Source organism: Aotus nancymaae, unplaced genomic scaffold (genome assembly GCF_030222135.1).
Source record: "Aotus nancymaae isolate 86718 unplaced genomic scaffold, 86718_ANA_hifiasm-v0.15.2.pri h1tg000033l, whole genome shotgun sequence".
Taxonomy (NCBI): domain Eukaryota; kingdom Metazoa; phylum Chordata; class Mammalia; order Primates; family Aotidae; genus Aotus; species Aotus nancymaae.
The window spans coordinates 15,415,145-15,420,013 of record NW_026988447.1 but is presented as its reverse complement, the minus strand read 5'-3'; the positions used below and the strand labels follow the sequence as shown (position 1 = coordinate 15,420,013).

The following is a 4,869-nucleotide window of genomic DNA, read 5'->3' as shown; positions in this document are numbered from 1 at the left end:
CTCCTAATGTGGGGTAGAGGCCCATGGGTCAGGTTCTGCAGGAAGTAGACTCTGATGAGATTTGCAGGAGGCTTTTTGGGGAGTGATCGCAGGAGCAACAGGTGTAAATGGCGTGGGATGCAGTATGGACAGATGGAAAAGCTGAACAGAAGCATCAGCCTTCCTATTGGGGAGTTTTGCAGCTTGGGACAATAAGCGGTGTTGTCCTAATGGAGATCAGAGGACTGGGCATTTGCACTCCCACGTGACCAGCCACTGATTGGATGCAAGCTGCCTCCAGGAAGTGGGCATACATGTGCGTGAAGCAGCTTTCTCTGGCAGAGGCCAATGTCTGGAAAGTGTCTCAGGTGTGAGCTCCTGGCGCCAGCACTCCCAGCAGCTAAGGCAACGAGCGTGTCTCGGTCCTGCCAGGGGATCTGAGCAGCACACCTACAACATCCGCTATGAAATGTGGTGTGTGCCGGACAGGGGCTGACCGAGGAGCTGGAGAGTAAGAGTGAGGCAGGCTATTTTAAAGAGGTGGCAGGGGAAGGTCTCTCTGAGCAAAAGCAGAGACTTTGGGCAAAGACTTGATTGGCGTTGAGGAAGTGAGCAATTCAAAGTCAAGGACACCAGAGGTTCTAAGCAGAGGAAACAGCAAATGCAAAGCAGAGAACGAGCTTGGCACATTTGAGAAACAACAATAAGTCCAGTGTGTCTGGAGCCACAAGAGTGAAGGAGAGAGCAGCTGGCGGTGCAGCCAATGGGGTACCAGGAAAGCAGATGGCGGAGAGCCTGGTAGACCATGGTAAGGAGCTTACAGTTTACTGTAAGTGTGATGGGAAATGCTGGAGCACTTTGAACAGGGGAAAATAATGATCTGATCTACTAAATAGAGAATATTATTTCTCTATTCACTAAATAGAGAAATAATATGTTTAAAATGGTAATAATTGGTCATGGTTATATTAACAAGTAGAGATTCTAAAATCTAGACATCTAAAAAGAATTTTAAATAGAGCAAATGTTGCTCCATCTGACAATTATGTAAGCCAGCCATGCTTGCTCTTCTCCTATAGATAGAAGCATATGTGAAACTGCATTTGAATCCAGGGAAGTATAGGGAGCAGTAACAAAAGTGGGAAGACCTATTACCAGTTCCTCGCAGTCATCCAGGTAAGAAGGAGTGGCGGCTGAAAACAAGGTCTCAGCTATGTGGGCCCTAGCTTGGAAGGGACGGGAGACTACATATGGTTTGTAGCTGGAAGCGGAATTTGAGGATAAGAGATGACCTGACAATAGAATGATTTTAGATGTCAGGCCTGACAGACGAGGGCACATTGAGGAGAAGCAGGCGCCGGGGTAGGGGCAGTGCAGGGCATCCAGAGTGCTCCTTGGACATCTTATGTTTGAGGTGCCTGTCAGTCACCCAAGTAGAGATGCCTGATGTGAAGACATGCATATCTGCAGCTTGAGGTCCTTTGTAAGATCATTTGAAAATAAGAGTTGTGCTACTAAAATAAAATGTGCAAAAAGAGAGAGAAAGAAGAAAAGAAAAAGAAAATCACTGCGTCATGCTGTCTTGTCTATAGTTGAATTTTCACATGCTGTGGAAATTCAGCCAGAGATCCTGTGGAAAAATACTGAAAGAACCCTTGGATCACTGATTCTAAGTTTGAAAAAGAGCTTGGCTGGCTGCTTCCAATCCTGACTGGCTTGCTTCCATGGGGGCAAGTTTGGGAATCTTTTTTTTTTCGTAATTGAGGCAATTGACTTTGTCAGCAAGCCAAAAGTGTATTTCTCTCATAGGGGTGAATTCACATTGATCAATGTAACCAGGCTCCTAAGAGACTGATGAAGCAGAAACTCTGTTTACCTTGAAAAATAGTCATCTGACAATTATATAAGCCAGTCATGCCTGTTCTTTCCCTGTAGGTCAAAGCATATGGGAAACTGCATTCCAGTCCAGGGATTTCCCGGTGAGTTAGAATCAAAGGGGATGAACGGAATAGCTCAAACATGTTAAGTTATCAACACATTAAAATCCTTACAAGCTAATTGGTAAGGAGCTTCTTCCTGGAGCCTCCTGTCTGCTCCTACTCACTGCCCTTCTCGTATCAGGGACCTCTCATATCAGCTCCCAGCCACTAGTAGGTAAATGCAGGTAGAATGGAGAGCCTAGGTCCCTGCTCCAGCTGTAGCCGAAGACCTTTCTGTTTGGGTGGTGCCTGTGCTGTATGGATTGCTAAAGATATTGACTATCGTCCTTGCTTTAGGGCATCCACTCATGATAGCCGGATGCCTCTCATCTTCTACATAACAGAGGTGCAGCCCGGAGAGGCCCAGAGCCTATTAATGTGTGGGCACCCATTGCTCCAGCCTTGTCTCAGTCAGAGCTTGAATCATCCTGACGATCCTCCTTGGTGTCATTTCTCTCCATGTCTGTGACGCTGCATCCATTCTGACAGGCCCTTCTGTTCCTCAGGATGTTCCTGCTGGCAGTCCAGGCCGCTCTGGTCTGAAATCCATCCTGTCCATATAAGGAGGCTTTAAATAGACCTTCTTTGATCTGGTGCTGGCTGGTTTTATAATTTTTCTTTCAGAGGGAAATTGTATTTTCCATTTCTAAGTTCTTGGGGGATGCCCCACAGTCAAGCCCCATAGACTGTCTACCCAGAGGAGCTTAATTTTCATGGAATCCAACAGGGCCAGTGTGGAAAGAGACCTTAATAATCATTTAATTCAACCCTCTTGTTTTATAGACAAGGTGACTGAGAACCAGAGAAGGAATGGCAGGTTGAATTATTATTTATAATGAATATAATATTTACAACCGGTACAAATCACAAAGAAGACATTAATAAACTGATCTATACCAGGAAGCTGTTCCCTGGTTTTTTATAGCAGTCTAAGCCTGGTGACCTTCCTGAGCAAACAGAGTCCCTCGCCTCACTGAGGAGAACTCCAGGGAACACCAAGGGCCAGGGGAGACACCGCAGGCAATAAAACATCCCCGAGCGAAACATCTCAACACCACCAGACAAAGAAAGGCACAGCACTCAAGAAAGCGGTGAAGGGAGAGCTTTAGTAAATGTTTAATGAAGACAGAGCATAGAGGTCATCCAATCCAGCTCCTTCTTTTTCAAGCAAGGAAATGTTATGCAATGCATATCTGTCATTGTTTCGGCCTCCCAACATCCATTTCCCCTTTTGACAGCTGCTGATTTTCTCCTGAGGAGTCACCCCCCTTGACTCTGGGTGGTCCTGGAAGCAGGTGAACCCCGTTCCCTGACTCCCATCACTGAGGTCAAGGGTCTGGATCCCTCCTCCTCCTGCCCCAGCACAGCGGGGCACCCGGCAGGACAGCTGTCCTCTGGGACTCTTAAGTTCACTCACCTCAGCCACCAAGCCCTGGTGGGAGGTTTCCACCAAAGGGAAGTTCCTGGGGTTTCCTATTCCCCTCTCCAAGGTGTAGGGTTACTTCCTGTCCTCCAGCCTTCCATGGCCTCACTGTCTGTCCAGATCATCTCATTCAATTCTCATTGCTCCAGTGAGCCTGGGTTGTTTTCTGTTGCTAACAACAACGACAAGAAAAACGCCAACTGATACCTTTCCCCAAGGTCACTTACCCAGAGCAAGGTCCAGCCTGAGATTTGAATTCCTACTGAGTCCCCTACAGAGGCACTGCTATGAGCTGAATTATGCCTCTCTCTAGGTTCAATCCCCTGAGACTTGAGAATGGGGGACAGTATTTGGATACACGGTTCTTATAGAGCTTATAAAGGTTAAATAGGTTACTGGTGGGATCCTCATTCAATATAACTGGTGTCCTTATAAGAGGAAATTGGGACACACATCAGTGAGCATTGGGAAGACCATGTGAGGGCAGACAGAGAAGCTTGGCCATCTGCAAGTCCAGGAGAGAGACTCAGAACAAATCAACCTGCTGACACCTTGATCTTGGACTTCTAGCCCCCAGAACTGTGAGAAAACACATTTCTGTTGGGTAAGCGGCCTGGACTGTGGTCCTTTGTCATGGCAGCCCTGGCAGACGAGTGCAGGCCGCGCTTCCCACCGCCGCGGCACCACTGTCTGTGGACATCACGCCAGCCTCATCGTACGAGTCATCCCTGAATCCCCGAAGATGCTCAAATTAGCAGGCTGTTCTTAGAACCATATTTCCTGGACAGGCTTAAGAATACATTCTCTCTGGTGATACAGATATCTGAAAGAAAGACAGACACACACACACACACACACACACACACGGCCAAATAATGGACCTTTCTCCCCTTTTATTTCTTTAGTAATGGACAGGGTCCAGAAGAGCAGCATAGATGACTCCCTGGAGAAAACAGAGTCATTACTTAATAAACAAATGAGAATTTAGAGCCCAAGCTGACAAGGAATTGAATCTTGTTCTCCCAGCATCCGCGTGGAGGAGGGAAGCAAGCAGAGGCAAACAGACACTGCAGTTCCCCTTGATTCTAATATTGGATTGGACGGGGGAGGGCGAAGATCTGCACATTGAGCTCCCTTCTCCACCCACGCCCCTCCTGGCACACACTCTCAGCATAGCATCACTGGGTTCCCCTGGCAAGTAACTGCAGAGGTCTCTTGGGGACAGTAACCCCTATGTTACCTCTTGGAGGGTCAGAGGGAAGTGCTTAGGGCTGAGGGAATGCAAGAGGGTGGAGGCCAAAGGGCTGAATATTAATGGGGCTATCACCACCAGCTCTTAAGGTAATGGAAAAGCCCTCTGCAGAGCCACGCTGGGGCCGGCCTCACACGGAAATGCAATCTTCTGCAACACAGAGTAGGCAGTGACAAGCAGTTTATCTTCCATTACTCCAAAGCCTTAAATCATTATCAATCCAAAGGCAGCAAAAG

At 47.5% G+C, this 4,869-nt stretch overlaps 1 long non-coding RNA gene across 2 annotated transcripts; it reads left to right on the top strand.

Moving 5' to 3' along the window:
- The first annotated feature begins 325 nt into the window (after positions 1 to 325).
- On the top strand, positions 326 to 4,241 carry LOC105709336 (uncharacterized). Of its 2 annotated transcripts, none has more exons than XR_010345323.1 (3): positions 326 to 384; positions 1,059 to 1,155; positions 3,197 to 4,241. It is a non-coding gene; the product is annotated as an uncharacterized LOC105709336 (long non-coding RNA). The 2 variants fall into 2 exon arrangements; XR_001105499.2 differs by lacking the exon at positions 326 to 384 and adding an exon at positions 388 to 787.
- Positions 4,242 to 4,869: the final 628 nt, after the last annotated feature.